This window comes from Anolis carolinensis, chromosome 2 (genome assembly GCF_035594765.1).
Source record: "Anolis carolinensis isolate JA03-04 chromosome 2, rAnoCar3.1.pri, whole genome shotgun sequence".
NCBI lineage: Eukaryota > Metazoa > Chordata > Lepidosauria > Squamata > Dactyloidae > Anolis > Anolis carolinensis.
The window spans coordinates 264,186,871-264,209,748 of record NC_085842.1 but is presented as its reverse complement, the minus strand read 5'-3'; the positions used below and the strand labels follow the sequence as shown (position 1 = coordinate 264,209,748).

The window sequence follows — 22,878 nt, the reverse complement described above, 5'->3', positions numbered from 1 at the left end:
GCTGATTTATTAGTAAATGCTTGTCACCCTCCCCCCCCCCCTCGCCCTTAATTTTATATACCTATACACCTGGGGTCACACAAAATTTTCTCTGGCAGAAAGGGGTTGTGAGTGGAAAAAGTTTAAGCAAACCTGTTCTAGATTAATCAGATTTAGTCCTTTCATTTTCATGTAGCTGCAGCATAGCTACAATAAACAATTCAAGAATAGCTTTCCATATGAAATTCACTTGGAAAATTTCCTATTTTCAGTAGTTCTCTGGCTCATTTCTGAAGATGGTGGCCCCTATTTCAAGGTAATGTTTACTATTCGCTAAACCCATTATTGTATGACTTGGTACCATTTTGGTTGTTTTTTCTTCAGTGAAAGCAATGTACCAATGATGGGAAATGTCCAGATCTTCAGATTGTTGTTGGACTGAACACCTACCCAATCCATAGTTGATGGAGAAGAGTGCTGAGAATTGCAGTTCAGATACATCCAAAGGGACATTCAATTTCTACCAATAGATCTAACATGGTTTAGTGATTTTAGTGTTGGCCTATGGTCCTGAAGACCACAGTTTGATTCCTTGCCTGTCCAGGGAAACCGATTGGGTGACTCAGGGCAAATCCCACATTCTCAGCCCCAGAAAAACCTGCCTTAGGGGTGCTGTGAATTGGAAATGACTTGAAGGCACACAACAACAAAAACAACAATATGTGTCTGTATCTTTTAAAAAAGAGAGAATAACAACAGACTGCTGCTTGCTTTCTGATTGCATCTGTCTACCTCCACCCACTCAAGCAGGCTATACGTATTAATGCCATTCATTTTGTCTGCTATTGACTGTACCTTGTGCATGTTCAAAATTAATCTCCAATTCTAACTAATGCAATGTTTACGATTCCATTGCTTGAATTATTTCCAAATAATTTGAAATTTTGAATAGTGCTAGAGATGCAGATATCCCTTAACTACTAAGGAAGCAAGGGGGAAGGCTTTGAGGAATTTTCAGCTTTGCCTTATAGTTTGTTTTAAATCTTATTAAGTATCTGTTTCAAGTCTCGGCCACGTTTCAGACCAGGCATAATATAATTCCTTCAAACAGAAAATTGTGATTTTGTCTCCTCCTCCTCCTCTCTATTTAGCATGTATCTAAGCTGTGGAAAGCTAAATAATTTGAAAGCGCCTTTCTAGTTTAACACTTACAGGGTCAAATACAAGGGATTTATTCATTATTATTTTTATCTAAATTTAGATTTTATCTTGTTGCTGAAGCAAAAGGTGACTAACAATAATAAATACAGGAGAGATAAAGTGGGGTACAACAACAACAACAACAACAACAACAACAACAACAATAATAAATTGGAGCACAATACTCCTGACCTTACAATCGTGTTAAAAAGCAAAGTATGGATTGTCGATGTTGCAATCCCAGGTGACAGCAGGATTGAGGAGAAACAACTGGAAAAGCTGATACAATATGAGGATTTAAAGATCGAATTGCAAAGACTCTGGCACAAATCAGTCAAGGTGGTCCCAGTGGTGATCGGCACACTGGGTGCAGTGCCTAAAGACCTTGGCCTGCACTTAAACACAATCGCCGCTGACAAAATTACCATCTGCCAGCTGCAGAAGGCCACCTTACTGGGATGTGCACGCATTATTCGCCGATACATCACATAGTCCTAGACACTTGGGAAGTGTCTGACGTGTGATCCAATACAACAGCCAGCAGAGTGTCTGCTGTGGACTCATCTTGTTGTGTTTCAAATAATAATAATAATAATAATAATAATAATAATAATAATAATAATAATAATAATAATAATAATAATGCAGTATTATACCTATACTCACAGGACCAGGACCATGGTTTTCCCTACCCACATACGACAAAATATGTCCTATTCAGGAATTTGTTTATGCTCTCCTGACAATTCAATGGTATGCTTTCACTGGAAGTCATTGATTTAAATGGGGTATAGTACTATTAATGGTTTTCTGTTTCCACAGCAAGTGCAGGAACATATTCCAGGTGGATACTGGGGTCATACTGTAAATAGTACTTGTCAACAATTTTTCCAGTTATGATTCCAGGCAGCGTTCAGTTTGATTGCTTTCCTACTCCTCCTCGTTCAGTTAAATCCCAATTCAAGACAAGGCTCAGGGATATCTACACTGTAGAATTCGTGCCTTTGACACCACTTTAACTGTCATGACTCAATGCTATGGAATCACGGGAGCTGTAATTTTACAAGGTTTTTAGTATTCTATGCCAAAGAATGATGGTGTTTCATCAAGCTACAACTAACCATGTCAGTTAAAGTTGTATCAAACTACATTAATTATACAGTGCAGATGTACCCTCAATCAGTATGTGTTGCCCTCATTGGGCTAGTCTTCTAACCCCCTTCTAACGTTTAAAACAATTTGGCAAAGCTGATGATTTTGAGCATATGTGGTGCTGTCTTGGCTACATTAAGATCAGTATGCAATGTGTACATATAAGATGTTTTTATAAAAATGAAGGATAACCTTATTTGATGTGTGCAGCTAAAATGAAAGCATTAGCCCATTGGAATGCCAAAAGTGTAGCTTGAAGCTTGACCTTCTCATTTGCCTCTTCATCTTGACTTCTCAAGGTCAAAACTCTTGGCTAACATTTCCAGAGGAATACTGTGGTCTTCCTCTATTTGCTGGTTTTAAGCATAAATTGACTTTTTTCCAAGGCAACTCCCCCCCCCTTTTGATTCTCTCACTCTGTGCATAGGGTTAGAAATGCTTGTTAAAGTCTCAGTTTCTGATTGCTGAGCCAAGTGGGAAGTGTGCTCTGCTTGAACCTAACAAGGTTCATACACAATCTGACACCGGTGATATGTGAAGTGGGTTCAAAGGCTTTCAGAAAGCACCTTTTTTGTCCTTGTTAATCATAAATTCCATAAGAATAAACCCAGCTATTGCTAATATATAACAACAGTGACAAGTCTTGGTACTTATCATAGACAATGGGCTTTCCTGACTTCCTGGGTTTTGTTTGTGTATCAGAGTTTATGGTTTTATTTTTAATACATGGATTTTATGGTTGCTCTTGTTTAAATTTACAGATGTAATACAGTACAAAAAGGACACAAAAGAAAAACATATAAATAACATGATTCACTTACTTTTTCTGTTGCTAATGGAGTTCAAATTTTATGAACTGGATTTTATAACTTTTCATTCAACAATAATATCAACAAAATATAGGACTGTGACTCTAATTTCATCATTTCCCCCCTTCTCCTATATGGTTTTAACCCCTTTGCCAGAAGAAGTTGTTTGTGGAGCTTTGAAAGCTTGCATGAAGTATTTTGTGCATTTTTTGTGGGCCCAATAAAGGCATAGCTCTTTTATGAATCTTGGATATCATTGTATTTTGCCATATGGCCAACATAGCTTTCACATGTTTTCACTATGCAATATGTTCCTACCAAAGCACTTTTCATATGTGCAAATTACTTACGAATATAGTGAATCACTGGTTCACTAATATTGTATATTTTCATCCACTCTCCAAAATTATGAGTTGCATTAGTTCAAACTGGTCTCACATTTTTCGCACACAACAATTCTAGTAGGGCAGAGGGAAGAAGAATCAGTGATGAAGGAATCATTGATTCCGAATTTCTTCTGGAAGCATGCCGGTGAGTTTTTCTTTTAAAAAATCTTTCTGCATCTTTCACATATTTTAAACTGAGAATTACAATGCAAACACGGAAATTTCAGAGCAGTTTAGCTCTTATCCTAAGCAGCATGCTCAATGAATAGGAAGGCTCAATTTCCAGCAGATTCAAAATCTTCAGTTCTCCCTGACATCTCCTACACCAGACCTGCACAACTTGGTGATAATAAGGGGCCAATATTAAAATACGCTAAATTTCTTTAGGTTACTCCTCCTTCTGTGCTCAATATTGATTGGCTGCAACTCCTCACGTGACCACCACTTCACCCTGACCATCTCTCTCATATCCCTTCCACTACCACAGGTGAAGGGGAGTGGAGTGGAGAGGGGTGTCCTATTCTGAAAGGCAGTTCAATGTTGTTCATAAAAATATCTAGCAAACAGTATCAAAAATTTGTTTTTTTCCCTTTCCTTGAAAGTCCAAGTCAAAAGTTACTGGCAAAGCAGATGGAGCAAGAGCTTTAACATAGTCAGTTAGTCTGAGGTTCACACAAGGAGATGAATCAAGAAGTCCACCTAGGCAATCTAAGAGAACAATGATATTGAAGCTAAGGTCAAACCACATGGAACACATGAGCCAGAGATATGAAACAGTATTTCAAGTCAGTTGTCAGTAACAAATGTTGGAGTTACAGATCCAAGATTTATAGCCCAGCCTCATCTCTCAGTTGTTCTTTAATTGCCAAGCATTTGTGATAAACGTATCAGGACCTTCTGAAGCCCTCCCTTTCTTGCTGGTATTCCAACAAGGTAGGTCTCTCTGTGCTTACTTTCTCACTCAGCTGGGAGGTGCTACCCTCAGCTCTACCTCTGATTTACCCCTCTTGCTCTGAGTGGTCTTTTCCTCTCTACCTCACCCAGGTTGGAACCAGGGAGAGAGGAAATGACTTTTACTGCCAAAGGAATAATTGTGTTTGTAGTTTGGTGAAACACCAGTGCTCTTCCTTAGAGGAGGCTAAATACCCTATAAAATTACAACTCCCATGACTGGTGACAGGGGAACCAGTCAGAGTGGTGGGCCATATGTTGGGCAGGTCTGTCTTATACCCTTTGGACCCTGTCATCAGAGGACACGATCAATCAATCAATCAATCAGTTTATACCCCATATTTCACCCAAGACTGAGATTCAAGGTGACATCCATATGAAAACAGCTCCTCAGCAAAATTAAAATATAGTATGACCCCCTTATTCATAGACTTGATAGCCATGGTTTCACTTACTCATGTATTAAAAAACCCTCTCCCTCAGAAATGTTGCTATTCGCAGTTTCAGGAATCTATGGATTGTCTTCAAATATGTCTCCTATGGCTATAGGGGTTGTACTGTATTTTTAAAGTGTCCAAAATTAAAATCACTGAAGATATTAAAAGTAAACATTTAAAGCAGCACAGCACCCTAAAATCAAAAGCCCTCACATGTAAAACAATATGCTCCATCCACAGACCACATTCCAGGATATACTAGATGCTGCAGTTTTCGTCACATTCTCCTATTATCATTAGGGGTACAGTTCTTAACATTTGTGATTATAGTACAACTATAGTACAACTTCCATGGTCATGGGGGATACTTTGTGTGCATAATCGTGAACTCTATTGAATTGAAGTACATGTGGTCCAAGAATACCATAGAGCCAATGCTGTATGCCTTAGAAAATGCCTAGACTGGGCAGGGTGTTTCAGAATGATGGACCTAATTTCAAAGTAATGTATTTCACAATGAGGACATGTTACAATTACACAAAAAACTACCAAAGGTTTAATGAATTATCAAGTTTTACCAACCATTTTGAGCCAGAAACAAATCTTAAAAAATATCAAATAAGATCAAATAAGACCTTATGTTGTGGAGTCACCACCTTTCAAAAGACTAAGGCTAGGGGCTGTTTGTGCTTTGGGAGAGGCAACTAGCGGTAATCATTAGAAATTTAATGACCCATCCTTTCAAGTGCCAAGACTTTCATTCATGGGTGATCTATGGTTGCAGAGATATAGTGCTTTCAAATCAGGTCTGCCTTTTTAAAACAACCTGCATTTTATTACATATGGAAAAATGAAACTACAGCTACTGTGGATATAGGGACCATAGGGACCATACTGTACATGCTAGCAATAGAAAGAATATTTGAAAATGTTCAAAAAACCCTGCTGAAGAGAATCTTGGACTGGCAAGGTCTTTATAATTTGAGATGGATTCTGTGCAAAATTTGAATGATTTTCTGTGTAGAAAGTATTTTATGCACAGAAATAACTGTTTTCTATACAAAACAGTGACAGTATGAAATTTTTGCAGAATAATTCTCAAATTACAGCACAGCATTTTCTGCACAGGAAACAACATTCAATTATTCAAGTAGTTTTCTCAGGAAGAAATCACACGAATAACTGTCTTTGATAAATGCCCACTTTTTGAAGATTTTCTCACAGCAGGAAGAAAAGTGTTCAAATTGCTTATTTCTTCCTTCAAGAATGAAATTAGCTAAGAATTTCATCTCTATTATATAAACAGCTGGCTCTCTTTTTATCTTTTTTATTTACGGAAGAACACAGACTTAAGAACACAGAAATATTTAGCTTTTCAAAAACCTGTGTTTAGCTTCTTATCATTAAAAGAGTGAGATTATCAGTTCTCTGACCTGCAGAACTAACATTGGAGACACTGTTCATAGCATTCTCTCATGTTATCATCTTGGCCCAAATCCATTGTAAACAATTTTGATCGCTAGCCAAGCATCCATATTTTATTGGCTCCAGAAGGAAGATCAAAATGTGTTGCAATCTTTCTTTCTAAGATTAGTTACAGGGCAGCAGATGTTCTTTGACCAATTGCCCCCATGGTATCAGTCTTTCTCAGATAATTTCCATCTTTAGACTCAAATGAAAAAAGATTGTATTGAGTGTGGGGAAAATGTATTTTCTGTTTAATAACTGAAACACTGTCATTGTTTTAACAGCATGCATACTATAGATTGGTTTTCTTAGATAAGCTTTTAGTAGTAGGTGACACTGTAATATGAAATCACACAAATCTTCCTGCTGCAAAATATTGCAAAATACATCTTGGCTGCAATTTTACACTGAATTAATTGTGTTGATGTTCACTGGTTTCAGTTGCCTGCCCATTCTGTGTTGGATTGTAGACAGTTTTGGAGAGGGCTGTTATTACACCAATATCTGGGCTCATTTACTGAATTTTATGTCACTATTCTCCACTCATGACTCTCTCTTGTTTCCCTATACTTTCTTTAATCTTTGCTCTTCTCTTTCCAGGAAGCAATCTATTAATGAGAAATACAGGCAATAGTTACAAAATATCTTTTGACTGTGAGTGTGATATAAAAGCTGCAACTAAATCTGGCCTTTGCAACTTAAGCTTTCACAAGGAATGTGTGAGAAATTCATCTTTTATATATAGTATTATTCAGGCATTATGAAACAAAGTGTGAGATTCGAGAGGGGACACACAGAGTTCCTGATTTGACTTAACACTGTAACTGTGTTTAGTTAAAAACAGCTACAAGGCTACTGTAGACCTTTTCTGTTAACATGGGGAGGAGGTGTTAGAGGTGAAAAGCTTGGCAAGTACATTATTGTCTGCCATCTATACTTTACATTTCATAATGCCTGGAAACGACTTATGCAAAACCAGAACCAAAGCTAGAGTAGCCAACAGCCATGCTGGATGCAGGATTCTTGGAGTTGTAGTTATTTATTTATTTATTTATTTATTTATTTCCAGCATTTATACCCCACCCTTCTCACCCGGGGGGACTCAGGGCGGTTTACAACAGTTGACAACTTTTAATGCCAAGAACATAATAAAACAAAAACAGTACATATCATCAATTAAAACTATAAAAATACATCACTAAAATACATTATAACATTTAAAACATATGTAAATTAGATCCATTTAAAAAGCGTTAAAGGAATAAAAGAAAGAGTAAAATGAAATAAGTGATACCTTGTTAGTGTTCTCAACTTTTTATTTCAGAAAAGGGTTTTTATTTTTAACAAGAAGATGGCAAATGGATCAAATGTGATTCTTTCTATTCCTGTATACACATAATTGGGAATTCTGCTTAGTATGTTATCTGATAATAATAGCCAGAAATTTGAAAATTTGGACCACATGTTTATTTTCTGAGTAATCAATATACTCATTTTCAGTTTTCAAAACCTCTTTAAATGAGATGGTTTCAAATTGAGCTTTAGCCTGTGATTCCTATCCAAAAAGAAACATTTGTAGATGCAGCATATGCAATTTAGAATTTACCATAACTTCTGAAGATAGATGGATACATCTTTTTTCTTTTTTAAAAAAGTCATTTTTATTAACTACATAATAGCACAATCTGTGAACAGGTAATAGAAAGTTATTGCATATGCACACTTTACATCAGCGGTTCCCAATCTTCTTCTTTTTTTTTTACCAGGGCCCACTTGACCAGGGCCCACATTTTGCAACTTCTCCATGATGACATGATGGCAACAGTCTTAGATAGTAATGGCTTAATGGTGTAACGCTAGAAAATGTTGACAACTTCTACTATTTTGGCAGCCACCTCTCCACGAAATAATAATAATAATAATAATAATAATAATAATAATAATAATAATAATAATTTTATTTTTGTACCCCGCCACCATCTCCCCAGAGGGACTCGGGGCGGCTTACAGATATAAAACCAGCATACAGTATACAGTTTTACAAAAAACACACAAATAAATTTAAAAGGCATTAAAAATCACAATCATTATAAAACACATGAAAAACACAGCAATAAAAACATAAAATGAGCTGGGCAAAGTGCATTGAGTGGAACTTGTAAACAAGAAGGAAGATTAAGGTGCTACAAGTTCATGGGAAGAGCCTTAAACTGGGGTGAACTCTGAGGCTATGTCAAGGAGTTAACCAACAGGTACAACTGGTCAGAAGAACCCGCTAGTACCAGGGTTTAGCAAACAGTGGGCGGTAATTCTTCAAAGGCCTGTTTGAAAATCAACATCGACACTGAAAAACAACACCGTCTGATCTCTGCAAGTGCAGCATTCTTCCGAATGAAGCAGAGAGTGTTTGAGGATTGGGACATTTGTAGGGAAACCAAGATGCTTGTTTATAAAGCTATTTTCCTCCCAACCCTGTTATATGCCTGCGAAATGTGGACCGTCTACAGATGCCACACTCAATTCCTGGAATGATTTCCATCAGCGTTGCCTCTGAAAAGTCCTGCAAATCCCTTGAGAAGACAGGCAGGCAAATGTCACCAGCATTGAAGCTGTGATCTTCTGCCATCAACTCTGCCAGACTGACCACGTTGTCCAAATGCCTCATCACCATCTCCCAAAACAGTTACTATACTCCCAACTGAAGAACGGAAAACCGAAGGTTGGTGGGCAGGAAAAGAGATTTCAAAATCAGCTTAAACCTTATAAACTGTGGCATAGATACTGAGAACTGGGAAGCCCTTGAGCACTCTGACTGGAGGTCAGCTGTTACCAATAGTGCTGTGGAATTCGAAGAGGCACAAACGGATGGCAAAAGGGAAAAATGTGTCAAGAGGAAGGTGCGTCAAACTGACCCTGACCGGGACCAGCTGTTGTCACTCACTGTGGAAGAACATGCGGGTCAAAAATAGTGACCTACAGACTCTCCACCAAGAGCCTATGCTTGGAAGGCCATCCTACTCGGACACAAGTGATTGCCAATGGTGATGAGGAAGATGTAGATCTCAACAAATAGGACAACTCAAAAAGTATTGAATCCTGGTTTAAAGTTAAGTACCCTTCTTAATAATTAGCAAGATCAAGGCATCTGTTTCATCAAGGATTTTTTTTCTTCTCAGTATGATTGCATTCTGTGAAATATATTTGAATCCTCTTACAAAGTCGATTTTTGTATTCCAGCTATTTGTTTAGTATACTTTAAACCTGCTAATAAAAGCTGTGCAATTCCTTCTTATTTCTCAGACACTGGTGCCATGAATCAAGATATGCAACTTTTAAAATTGTTTTTATAACCCATTTGGCTAAGCTGAAGTTATTGCAATGAGTGTAACAGAAAATAAAAGTGGTTTAAACATGCTGTGTATGATAAATGGTGAGTAGACTGTATGAATATGGAAATGACAAGATCTTTGATTTCCATAAAGAAATAGATTTTGTTTCTTCAGTCTATTAGCAGATTGCTAATTTTAATGGTACGTTTCTCTCCTCTTTCCTTTTTATTCATAACATTTCATGGCAATTCATAAATAGGATCATACATTTTGATGGAACAGTTTTTCAAGGTAAACAAAATATCCGTACTTGTTCTACAGTTGGTGTTGTACATTTTCATGTACTCTCTGTTTTTGATACATCAATACTTTTTCACTATCCAAAAAGATTTTTGTGTCCTAGGGTATAAAGAACAATACTGTAAAGCATTATAAAATACAATTTAGAGTGTTTCATTGATTGTTTCCTACCATCGCCACTATACATTATTTTCATTCAAGGTGCGGATAATAAATAACAAGAAAATGCAGAACTGAACTATGCTTGAGTTTGATGACAAGCAGAACAACTTTTTTTCCTCATTTTTTATTTTGTAAAGAAATATAATACATTGAAAGTGGTGGAACAATATATTGATAGGAAAGTGAGGGAGGTGAAAGGGTTCTGTAAATAGGTGAAGAAAGAAAACCGGAGGGGAAAAAAAGAAAGAAAGAAAAGAAAAAGAAAGAAAAAAGAAAAAAAGAGAGAAAAAAATTGGTTGACTTCCTATCTTGACCTCGGAGTTTTCTCTTTCATTGATTACATATTGGCATTTTCCCTTAGTCTCTTTTTGTTTAAACCATTTTATATTGCAGATAAGTCTATCATGAAGTCCATTCTTCTTTTTATCAAGAATTTTGTAAAGTTTGTCCAATCTGTTTTATTTTTACCCTCTTTTACTTTTTGTGTTAGCTTATCCATTTGTATCATGTCCAAGATTCTGATTAACCATTCCTCGGAAGTAGGAAGTTTTCTCCCTTTCCAAACTTTCGCTATTGTTAGTCTAGCCACTGTGCTTATGTAGAAAAATATTCTGTCTTCATTTTTTTTTTACATTTTGAATTTGTAAAGCTTAGTAAATACATTTCAGGTTCTAATTTAAATTTGATTTCTATGATTTCCTGTGTTATTTGGTGTATTGTCTTCCACAATTCTTTTAATTTCTCACAGGTCCACCATTGATGAAAAAATGTCCCAATTTTTTCCCCACATTTCCAACACATAGTAGATTTCTTTTTATTAAATTTTGATAATTTTTCTGGAGTGTAATACTATCTGTATTGCATCTTGTACCAGTTTTCTTTAATATCCGTTGCAGCTGTATATTTTAGTTTCTCTTTCCAATTTCCCCCCCCATTGTTCCAAATTCAAACTGTGGCCTATGTCTTTTGCCCATTTTATCATACATTCTTTTATGTATTCCTCTTCTGTTGCCCATTTTTAGTAGTTGTTGGTATAATATTTTTATTAACAAGCAGAACAACTTTAACAGGCTCCAATAATATTATCTTCAGGGCAGCCAGGTCCATTTCAGGCAGAGGGGCAGCAGCTTCAGGTAGGTAGAGTGCTTGGAAATTTGTCACTTTCACTCTGGTTTGGTTTCAGAAAGTCCCACTCTACAGAGCCAGCCAGATCCCAAATATATATGCCTAGTTTTGAGGAATCATATTAAATACAAGCATTGCAGGTAGAGTAATTTGGACATAGTAAGAACTGTTCAACAATGGGATAACTGCTTACTTGGAGTCTGGCAGAATCTCCTTCCAAGGTTTTTAAAAACTGGCTGGAGTGGATAACCATCTACCCAGGAGGGCTTTAATTGCTGAAATGCAGCCATGTGGATCTACAACTTGATATATAAAGTACTTTCTATTACAACAGGTGTGGCTAATTGTGAATGTACAGTGGAAGAATAAATATGATCTAGAAGACAACCTTAGTCTTCCTGTTGTCCTTTTTGCAAAAGATCATTCACAGCTCCTAATTTGCATATGAGATACTTGCAAATGTTCTGTTTCATCTCATTCTATTTTCTAAATATGTGATTCTGTGGGTACTTTTCACAGGTACTTTTGACAGCAATGTTTGAAATGCTTGCTCATTTCTTAATGTGCTTAACTGTCGTTATGCCCAGGGAAAAGCTGCAACTAAGAAAGAGTGAGAAAAACTGAAGCAGTTAACATTTTCAGAACAACTGAAAAGCAAAGCATTGGCTTTTTCTTTGAATCATTGTTGGTAGGATAATCCATCTCCCCCAACTTTTTGATTGGAAAGTGGAAAAAAACCTTTGCAGGAATTGTCCTTAGAACCAGAAAATCATCACTTACATTTTTTAGAAATTTCAAATAAACTTTTAAAAACGTGGAACTTCTTCAGGAGAGCTTGACTGAATGATTATTATAAACCCAGATGATGAATTGTATTTTGTTCTCTCACTTTTGTTGGTTCAGTTATGGATGGCATCAGCCTACAGTTATATCCATTCTCTTAAAAGAAGGAGTATTTAAACTTTTAAGTGATGAAGACTTTCAAATCTTTTTTCTTGACAAATTCGCTGTTGAGTATAATAGTGATTCTCTGTCAGGATGTGGCAGAAATGTAATGTAAAATTAATTGCAGAATACTGCTGTTTCCAAAACTTAGGAACATGGTTGGGATGTAAAACCACCTAATTTTTTTAAAAAATTAAGATTCCATTGTTACAGCTAAAATATTGTAGAATGAAATCTTAAGGTGCAAGTAGCACAGAAGTTGCACTGGATTGGGTGATAATTATGATAGTGTAACACCATGCAATTGAATCATGTAATATCTCTTTCTGTCTCTCACATGCATATATTATTCCTATTTAATTAAAATAATTTAGACAACCTAATCATCTACATATCCTACTGTTACAAAGTGTGAGAGCTGTTTCTGAATTCAAATGTATTTTCAGAAACCTATTGTGGTGTAGTGGTTAGGGTGTTGGAGTGTTTCTTTATTCATTTCACTTATATGCCACTAGCTGTGCCCGGCCACGCGTTGCTGTGGCGAAGTATGGTGGTATGGGAAATAAAGTATTGAGGAATTGGTGGTAGTTAAGGTCAAGGGTAAAGGTTTTCCCCAGACATTAAGTCCAGTCGTGTCTTACTCTGGAGGTTGGTGCTCATCTCCATTTCTAAGCCGAAGAGCTGGCATTGTCCGTAGACTCCTCCAAGGTCATGTGGGATGACTACATGGAGCGGCGTTACCTTCCCGCCGGAGCAGTACCTATTGATGCACTCACATTTGCATGTTTTCGAACTTCTGGGTTGGCAGAAGCTGGAGCTAACAGTGGGGGCTCTCTCCGCTCCCCCAATTCAAACCTGTGGCCTTTCAGTCCAGAAGTTCAGCAGCTCAGCGCTTTAACACACTGCGCCATCAGGGGATATTATTTCCTAAAGGTTGTGAATATGCAATATTTCTGATTGGTTTTTTTTGTTTGTTGGAGGCAAGTATGAATGCTGCAATTAGGAAAAATGATTAGGATGTAATGGCCTTGCAGCTTTAAAGCCTGGCTGTTTCCTCCCTGAGTGAATTTTTTGTTGGGAGGTGTTAGCTGGCCCTGATTGTTTCCTGTCTGGAATTCCCTTGTTTTCAGAGTGGTGTTCTTTGCGATATTTTATGTGCTTCTACTGTCTGTGGCCCTGAGAAAACAGGATTTGCCAGACTTTGATGATGGGAATACTTTGTTGGGAGGTGTTAGCTGGCCCTGATTGTTTCCTGTGTGGAATTCCCCTGTTTATTTACTGTCCTGGTTTTAGAGATTATATTGTTCTGCATTATTCTATCCCAGTAATTATTTCATATTAAAGAAGAATCTCACTTATCCAACATTCGCTTATACAATGTTCTGGATTATCCAACGCAGTCTGCCTTTTCGTAATCAATGTTTTTGTAGTCAGTGTTTTAAATTCATTGTGATATTTTAGTGGTAAATTTGTAAATACAGTACAGTAGAGTCTCACTTATCCAACATAAACGGGCCGGCAGAACGTTGGATAAGCGAATATGTTGGATAATGAGGAATTAAGGATAACCCTATTAAACATCAAATTAAGTTATGATTTTACAAATTAAGCGCCAAAACATCATGTTAGACAACAAATTTGTCAGAAAAAGTAGTTCAGTACACAGTAATGCTATATAGTAATTACTGTATTTATGAATTTAGCACCAAAATATCACGATATATTGAAAGCATTGATACAAAAATGCGTTGGATAATCCAGAACGTTGGATAAGCGAGTGTTGGATAAGTGAGACTCTACTGTAAATACTACATAGCATTACTGCGCATGGAACTACTTTTTCTGTCAAATTTGTTGTATAATATGATGTTTTGGTGCTTAATTTGTATAACGATTACCTAATTTGATGTTTAATTGGCTTTTCCTGAATCCCTTCTTATTATCCAACATATTCACTTATCCTGCCGGCCTGTTTACGTTGGATAAGTGAGACTCTACTGTATATTTCTAATCTTATATTATCTGCTCAGAACTGGATTATATGAGGCCCCTTCTTCACAGCTGTGTAAAATGCACACTGAAGTGGATTATATGGTAGTGCGGAATCAAGATAATCCAGTGCAAAGCAGATAATATAAGATTCTAAATGGGTTATATAGCTGTGTGGAAGGGCCTTGAGTCTACACTGCCATATAATCCAGTGCAAATTAGATAATCTGTGGAAGAAGTCTAAGTGAGGCCTAAATCTGCCTGTTCCCTAACTGAAACCTGGCTGTCCCTTGGTTGATAGGCAACCAAGTGGGCAGAGATTAGCCCTCTAAACTGGCAGCAATTGGATAAAAAAATTATTGCTCTCCCTCTAATTAGGACTTTATTTTTCTTTTCTTTTTGTTGTATCAACCTTGAGGCGTGGATGATGGGTTGTGTTGTCAAATTTTGAGGTTGGGGGCCTGTACTTTTGTTGTTTTGTGAATTGCCGTGATGCCATCACTCTTTTATATATATAGATTGTTCTCCCAATGTAAGATTCATGGTGGCTCACAAAGCTAGAAGATCGGGTAAAAGCTTTAAAGTTAGCTTTCCATGATGTTGAACTCCATTATTCAAACAGATTCCGTACCTCAAATAACTCGTTTGAAGTTAAGACTAAAATGCAGAACAGATTCACAATGCCACTGAGATGGAAGCCACCTGGGTTACCTGGCTTGATGTACCTTGTTCTGTATGTTGCCTTTCATCTACTGACAGAAGATGTGACAGAAATGTAAATAAAAAATCAGTTCATTTTAAGACAGCATTGCAACCCTTATTTTTAAAAAACCAAACAGACAATTTACCAAACAAGAACATACGCAGTAAAAGAGCAATAATCAAAAAAAGATTTACATTAGTTAAAGATGGCATTAAAATGATTATAGGAAAAATAAACAAACCAGAATTTTTTCAAGCCTGGAAAATATATGTATTGTCTCTCTGTGTGTGTGCATAGAGAGAGTGAGAGATGTAATGTCTAAAACAAATCCATGTAGGCCATGTACATGGAGGTAAAAAAGCCAGCATGGTGCAGTGGTTTGAACACTGGAATATGCCTTTGGAGGAGACCAGAGTCCAAATTCCCATTCAGCTATTGGATTGACCTTAATCAACCCATTGGGTGATCTCTTCTCTCTTCATCAGAGGAAGGAAAAAGTAACTTCTTTCCGAACAAATCTGGCCAAGCAAACCCCATTATAGGACAATGGGTCACCATAGGACAATGTGCAACATACATGGTTAGCTGAAAGCCCTGATTGCATCATGGTTCCTTTTAAAGAGGTCTAGGATCACAAATTGGATAATGCCTAATATCTGTTTATAATTTATATTTTTGGTACTTTCTGCAGGAACTGATTACATGGGAATATGATGGTACGACTGGAATCAGCATCTTAAAAGTAGGAGTAAGTAAAACCTGGACTATCTTTGTGCCCTATTTTCTTCAATTCTACTGTTTTATTTTACTATGCATTAGTTAGGTTTCCATTCTGCCTTTCCTCCAATGAGCTTGAGGTGCATGTCTTGCTCTTATTCTTACCTGCTTCATCTTTAAAACTCTGTGAGATAGGGCAGATGGTTTTTCTGTCTGAGAAGGAACTAGAGCAGTGCTTCCTAACTTTTTGTCCTCCAGGTCTTTGGAACTTCAATATCCAGGAGCCACAACCAGTTTGTCCAACTATCAGGAATTTTGTGAGCTGAAATCTAAAACACCTGGAGGAACAATGATTGGAAACTGCTGGACTAAAGTTTACAAAGTAACAATAAATATACCACATGGGCTCTCTAACAATTTTGATGCTGATGCTACTAAGAAGTAATCCACCTTTAAAGGAAAAAGAAGATAAACACTCAGCTTACACTGGAGGTTCTTCATATACTAGAAAGACATAAAAAAGAAAACAATGCATCCTTAGTATTTTCAGGTAGGATCCTCTGTTCATGTCTATTAGCTCGATGGGGTAGAAGTCTTAGATCCATCTGGATTTCCCACCAGTTGAATCTGGTTTCTTAGTATGTTACTATAGCATTTTTAAAACATCTCTTCAAATATTCCTGCTGTGGATTGCAACTGATCAAGCCAGTTTGTTGTTCTCAGTTGGGAGTGTTTTGTAAGTAGGAGAAATAAAGCCCTTGCAATCTTCAAGAGTCAATAGGCAAGTGTGAAAGGTTTTGAATGCTAACTGTATTTTCCCCTTTGCGATAGAAAGAATAGCTCATCTTTATTTCATGTGGTAACTCCTCAGCACTTCTATAAATTATTTAATCTCTTTGTTCAGAGTTTGCAGAAGCATCATAAAAATAATGTGTCATGAATGCTCCTAGATGGTATGAGGAGGTGTGGGAACGTAGTGTTGCCTCATCTAAGCAGATAAAAACTCGTACTGAGCAATTTTGAAAGTATTTCCTGACTGCACACGAATTCCTCTATACTGAAGGGTATAAAAATGCCTCATTGTCAGAGTCCTGTCTACCAAATTACTGTTAAACAGCTGCACACAGTATCATAGTCTAAAGTAGTCTGAGGTCATCCATAGCAGTCAGTCAAAATAAGAGTGAGCCACAAGAGTTGTCCATAGTCCTTTCCAAGATGTTCAAAGCCAAGTCATCACATCAAAACTGAGGCTGTTATTATAGAAATTTGAAAACTGAAGGAAGTTTTCATGGATGTGAAGAATTCTTCTTTTGGACTCAATGTCTTCTACTTTCCACTCTATAGTTATGGCCTTGGTTCACAAAACACTAACATTCAGAAAGAACATCTTTAGAGAGGGCATTGATGAAGCAAAAGATCAGGGAAGCAAAAGGAAGCCTTCATGTGCTGAAGTAAATATTCCTGACGGACAGTTTCAAGGGGCCAGTGCTTTGTTGCCTCAACAAAAAAGCCATGCCTGGCCTCCATATTAATGCTGTGACCAAGGACATTATTGAACGATGCTCTTAAGACAGGTTCTGACATTGCAAACCCACCTTGCTTGTATGGATAGCTATGATTTTTGTTGAACCAATCCATTTTACAAGTAGTTTGAGAAAGCCCAGAGTGCTTTTAACTTATTGCAACTGCTGGGATGTAACTCCTGTGCATTGCCCCTTTTTGTCTATGCTCTCCTTTAATTTTTTTTATGTGGAATCATTGTGTAACTAGGTGAGTTCAGAATCTCATAGTTGTTTCTGCATTTCCAAGTTCACAAGCTTTGTCCTTAAAAATACTTCAAATTAATTACAAGCTTTTCCCTATTTTGTGTATTCTGCAAGGGAGAGGTGCACTTTTGATTGGCAAATCCTTCCTAGGCTGAAAGAGGATTCATCTGCTGGATCTTTTACCAGATAGATTTGCAAACAGAAAATTTCAATTAATTTTCAAAAGACGCATTTTGCAATTACAAACCTTTTCCTGTTTTGTGTATTTTGCAGGGGGGCATAGTTCTGATTGGGAATCCTTGTTTAGCATTGCACTAGCATGTACGAGCTGGAGGTTTTGAAGGCAAAAACATCTGGGGACCCACAGGTTGAGAACCACTGCTCCAGGACAATGTTCCCAACCATTGATTCTCCATGTGTTTTGGACTTTAGCTCCCAGAATTCCTAGCTGAGGCTTCTGGGAGTTGAAGTCCAAAACACCTGGAGAACCAAAGATTTGGAACCACTGCTCTAGGGGGCTTTCCCTTATTCAAACATCCATCACAGTGGTTCCCAGCCTTTGGACTCCAAGTGTTTTGGACTTCAACTCCCAGAAATCTCAGCCAAATTACCAGCTGTTAGGAACTGTGGGAGCTGAAATCCAAAACACCTGGGGGCCCAAGGTTGGCAACCACTGCTCCAGCAGGCATGAACCATCAATAGATCAGATATGAACTATGTGGCAGGGATTCCTTTGCTGGTCCTCAAGTAACCTATGTGTGTCTTTGTTGATGGAAGGTCCTAGTAGCTGTAGTCCAGAAAGTGAGTTTTTCAAGCACTGTAAATAAAAAAGAAGTAAAGAAAACCCACTTTACCAATCCAAAGCTAATGCTGTAAATGCATTACAATCAAAACTGAAATTCTTGCAGTTATAGTACAGTGAACTAGACAGTGATTTGCCATTATAGCCTGAATGAAATTAACATTGGTTTTCTGTAGGCTGGATAAGTGTTTACACCAAATAGTTTCTGAAGCCAGAAAATAATGATGGTTATGTGTTTGTTCAGTTTCTGAAGAGTTGCATATCTGCTAGCTTAGTTATGTTAGAGAGTGAAATCAGAAGGGAATAATAAAGGAAAGGACTTAAGAAAGAAAACAGTTCTGAGGAAAGACTTAGAAGATGAAAGAAATGTCCAATATTTGTTTATTTTTGATTGGAAGAAAATTTATTTTTAGTTGGAAGCTCAACTGCACATTTCCCTCCAATTCTTTACATCTTGTTTTTCTATTATACACTGACTTGAGAAGGGATTGCTTTTCCTTAATGCACCCTTCAGTCTAAACCCACAACTGCCCAGCAAATTATAAGCTTGGCGTTTCACTCTTAGGCTTATTGCTTTTTAAATTTATTTTGATATCCTTCTGGATCCAATACAGATGTATCAATTATTTGCTAGCACACCATACTTAGTAGTAAGTTATTATAATTTAACAATTCTGGTGAATAATGTTCAGATATACACCAGTTAACAATGTAAATGCATTTCTATGTATTCTTTAACAGAAAATGTTGTATTGTGTGTAGAAATAACCTGGAAAGAATAAATACAGTTTCATGCACCACAAAAAGAAGAGAAGTTCAACATGTTTCGACAAACCCTTTATCCAAAACCAACAACATGCACATGTGAAATTAAACAACTAGGTCGGGTAAGCTTTGTATAAATAAAGAAAAACATTATGAACTTTCTAGAGATTCTCATAGGCTTCTTACAAAAAGCCTTCCGGTGGATTTGTTTTACTTGTTTTATGATTTCCATTGTGGTCTTAAGATATATGTATTTTTAACATGGCGGGGGAGGTGGTGAAGCAGACTTAACTGGTATCCCCTATTTTCTCTGCTTTGTAATTCATATATGGTCAGACAGGGATTCTGGAGGCAGTTGTGATTTACCTTGATATTGTAGGCAGCTACATGCAGCTTTGGTGGGATTAGCTAGGGTAGAGGAGCTTCTTTGGCTTATTGACACTTATGAAAAAAATTCTGTATGATACTACATTTTCTGATCTGTATTGTGTCTGAGGTGACATGAGTGAGTGTAGATACTTGCTATGCCCAATTTGTCATCCCAAATTGAACTAATGATAAAAGTAATGCATAAGCTAAGTGCAGGCATATTTCAGTTAACAAAGGACTTGTGTATACTTTGGGGAAAATCAAAGCACATTGTAATCCTCGTCAATGTGCTTGCAATACAGTTCTTTTGGGGCTTTAATCCAGTTCAAAAATGTTGCCTTTTACCTTGTAGTTTGACAGAAATTTTTATTGCTGGCATGCAGGCAGCCCTCCAGGCAGTATTACTTTACTATGGAGTTGGGGGGAGGAGTTAGTGGTGGGTGAAACTGGCTGGTGGGAGGTGATCAAGATTAGATACCCAAAAGCCCCAAAAGAACTGTATTGCAAACAAATTGTCAAGGATCACAATACCCATTTTTCACTAGACGGCAGAAGATCTTCTTACTACTGAGGGCACTTCCAGACAGCACTCAAATCCATGCCAAACCTGGTTTAAAAAACCCTCTTTGGCATGGATTTGAGTCCTCACACTCACCCCAAAAACCAGGGCATTCCGGGGGGGGGGCATCCCCATGCCATCTCCAAAACTACCAGGAATGCATGTGACCACCCAAAACCCCTCAAAAAGAAGCCCTTAAAATGTAAAACAATGTACAAGTGCATCAGGCACCATATTTTTGGGCCTGTCTGGAAAGGTCCTGAATTCTATGACCCACAGAAGAGGATCGGATGAAAGAGAGGGGAATTACTAGTGGTTGCTTGGCTTCCCAGTTCTCAGGACCCTATTGTGAATCTGTAAGTCTGGTCCCTTTTCTCTGGCTCTCTTCTCATGGCGTGGGGGGGGGGGGGAATTCTAGGGCAAGAGTATTGCCTTGAAAAGCATATACTGTATAAACATTTTACCCATTTGTTTAATTTGGGGCTTTACATTTTACCACATGCATTGGTGGTTGATGGTTGTACTTCATTACATCTCTAGAAACTACTCTTTAAATATAATCATTGTAACATCACTAGGGTCACCTTCCTGTGACATCAGAAGGAGTCATTTCTAAGTCTCAGATATCTCAGGGTCTGGGGTAGGCCCCACCTTTAATCCCTAGATGGTTGCACTAGGGATTAAATGTGGGGATTAAAGGTGGGGCCTACCTCAGACCCTGACATTTTGGAGCCAAAATTGGAAAGCAAAGATCAGTGTACCCTTGAAGTCATTACATGCTATGCATTAAGTACCAACCACAGTTACAGCTTATTATTTAAACATGTACATTTTATCATTTAAACATAAACACAGAGATTGAGAGAGTAGAGAAAACATATTTTTCAATTCGGAAATGAAGACTGTTTTGGAGATTGGGACACAGAGCGTTGGATTCAAATTGTAAGAAAAAAGATTCCATGTAAACATTAGGAAGTACTTTCAGATGTTGAGATGTTCGGCAGTGGAATGTGCTGCCTCAAAATGTGGTGGGTTCTCCTTCTCCAAAGGTTTTTAAGCTGAAGTTGGATGGCCAAGTTACTTGAGAAGCTTGGATAAGGAACATTTAATCTATCCTAACTGTTTCTAGCCAGAAGGCAGGCACAGACCAAAAAGAAGGGTTAACTCTTGCACCATATTGACTGAAAAGGAAGGAGAAACTCAGTAAATATATAGACCCAACCCTAAGCATGTTATAGCAAAATAGCAAAAACCAACAATTAAACATTGTAAAGTATAGCAGATTTCCTCTTCTAGCTGAGGTGGAAACTTGCATTCAGTTTTTTCCTCTTGTCTGAAGGTGAGTCACTCAAAACTTGGTGAACTTTCATTCTTGTCCCCCACCTGGAGATAACCCATGCAAATCAAAGATTCACAGTCAGATCCTGAGATCTGACAACTTCAATGATAAAATGATTATTTCATATAACTTTAGAATATTTCCCCTGTTATCATGTGATATGGGGTAGAGGGAAATCTATACACAAAACACACCATTGGTACATGGTGCTAACTCTTTGGATTTCAGATGACATCCATAGCATAAGTTCTGTTTCCCTGTAAAGGTGATGGAGAGTAATTTCTCCTCACTTTATGTTCTTGTTCACCAGGGATGTTATCCCATGCAACCCCCCCTCCCCCCAAGTTTCTAAACACTTGTAATACCACGCAGAAGGGCTTCATCCCTGCATCCATCATGTCTCATCAGGGAAGTGTTTCTGAAGTGTCTGGAAACATAAACAAAAGGAAATAGGTACAGTTGTCTTATGAGCTAAGGAATCGTTATACAACTGGAGAAAACGGGGGAAACACATAGGATTGGATCGGCCAAATTGGATTGAATTGAAACACTTCAGTGGCATGGAGCAAGGGGCGTTTCTATGGGAGGTCTCCTACCAAGCATTGGCATTTCTCTCTCAAAATCCTGCTTCATGAGCCTAACATGGTAATTTTTAAATTAATTTAATTATTAAAAATACAAAAAAAAATCAAAATATCACCACTTTGTGTTTTCTGTCATTTCTCCATAATAATCTTGGCTTTTGAAATTGTGCTATGGCTAGCTTGCGAGATTGCAAGGAAGGAGAACCCAGAGAATGGGGATGCAAATCAATGCCTCTTGTGTTTTCGAGAGTTGCAGGAGTGGAAGGGAAAATCTAAATCCCTAAAGTGGTGTCTCTCTTCCCATATAAATGCCTCCTGAGTCCTTAGGAGTCACAGGATTGGGAAAAAATGAGTGGGCAGGAATTGCACTCATTTGTGTAATAAATCTGAAAATTTATTTTTTTTCAGGAGAAAAGGAAAGAAAGAACAATGTGTGATGGGATCTGATAAAAGATATGATTTGCTTTCTAATGCAACCGGATATAATGTGGCTTCCCACCTCCCTCCCAGTGGGATAATGTTCCAGGTTGCTGGGAGAAATAGCTTCAGAAAAGATGCTGCTGACAGAGTGCTTAAGGGCAGGGCCCGACTCACCGGGCCGTGCGGATTGCTGGGAAGGGCGCTCCCTCTTTCCCATCATGGCGGCGGGCTGGGGGGCTTCTTGTTCCCAGAAGCCCCCTCGGCGCGGCGGGAAGGTTTCCCGCTGCCAGCATCCGCTGGCCAATGGCAGGCCAGCACTACCGGGCCGCCATTGGTCAGCGCCCCTCCGTGGGCGAGGCCACACCAGGCTCCGCCCCCGAGAGGCTCAACAGTAGCCATTTGGAGGTTGCAGCTTGGATAATGTTCCAGGTTGCTGGGAGAAATAGCTTCAGAAAAGATGCTGCTGACAGAGTGCTTATTGAGAGTGCTCCAAATGTTTTCATGAGATTTTGTTCAATCTTGACCTTTTCTAGTCTCTATTGTATTTATTTTCTAGGAACAAATGCTTACTATACTAATTTAAAAGAATGACAACAATACACAGAAAATAAAATGTTGGTGGT

The 22,878-nt window shown here is 37.9% G+C and overlaps 2 long non-coding RNA genes across 2 annotated transcripts in view; one reads left to right on the top strand and one right to left on the bottom strand.

Moving 5' to 3' along the window:
* The window catches only part of LOC134296657 (uncharacterized), a 40,065-nt gene extending 21,363 nt beyond the window's left edge, over nucleotides 1-18,702 (top strand). Inside the window, exons 2-3 of the long non-coding RNA XR_010003477.1 lie at nucleotides 15,626-15,682; nucleotides 15,910-18,702. This is a non-coding gene — a long non-coding RNA (uncharacterized LOC134296657). The remainder of the gene's footprint in view (nucleotides 1-15,625; nucleotides 15,683-15,909) is intronic.
* An 84-nt stretch (nucleotides 18,703-18,786) lies between these two features.
* Nucleotides 18,787-22,506, bottom strand: LOC134296656 (uncharacterized). The gene is made up of 3 exons (XR_010003476.1): nucleotides 22,430-22,506; nucleotides 21,617-21,678; nucleotides 18,787-21,093 (listed from the first exon to the last, which is right to left on the bottom strand). It is a non-coding gene; the product is annotated as an uncharacterized LOC134296656 (long non-coding RNA).
* Nucleotides 22,507-22,878: the final 372 nt, after the last annotated feature.